Genomic DNA, 704 nt, shown 5'->3' with positions numbered 1-704 from the left:
GAATAAACAAGCCATACAAGACACAGTCATCCCAATGGAATGTCTGTCGGGAAAACATTACCTACCTTGTGCTGTGACCATCTGTTGAAGTGGGCTCATTCTTCGCTGGTTCAGGGCTATGACAAGCGATATTCATAAGTATGTTTCTTCATGTTCAATTTGCAGTCAAAGCAAGATGCCTAAGACCCTACCCACAGGAAAGCTCATGCTTCTTCCCGTACCAGAAAGTCCTTGGTCTCACATCACCTTAGATTGCGTTACTGACCTCTCTGTCCTCACTGTAGTTGATGGATTCTCCAGGGGTGTGTGGTTCATTGTGTTTCCGAGTATGCCTACAGCCTGCCAAACTGTGGAAGCCTTGTTTAACCAGGTGTTCCGTATATTTGGCATCCCAGAGGACATAATATCATATTGGGGACATCAATTCACATCTCGAGTTTGGGCTTCCTATATTGAACACATCGGGGTAGCTATTAGTTTTACATCCACAGTCAAATGGCCAATTCCTACATTGTTTTTATATGAACAATCCATCAGACCGGTCCAAGTTCCTCTTATTGGCAGAAATGGCCCAAAATTCACTTACTAGTTCATCCACTGGCTTGACTCCTTTTTATTGTATTTTAGGTTATCAGCCTCAAATGTCCCATGGATTTCCATATCAGCTGGTTTCCCAGCTGTGGATGAGTGGATGCAGCGGAGCG

This window comes from Electrophorus electricus, unplaced genomic scaffold (genome assembly GCF_041902795.1).
Source record: "Electrophorus electricus isolate QZ-2024a unplaced genomic scaffold, ASM4190279v1 Scaffold54, whole genome shotgun sequence".
NCBI classification, from domain to species: domain Eukaryota; kingdom Metazoa; phylum Chordata; class Actinopteri; order Gymnotiformes; family Gymnotidae; genus Electrophorus; species Electrophorus electricus.
The sequence above is the reverse complement of the archived record's forward strand: the minus strand, read 5'-3'. Positions refer to the sequence as shown.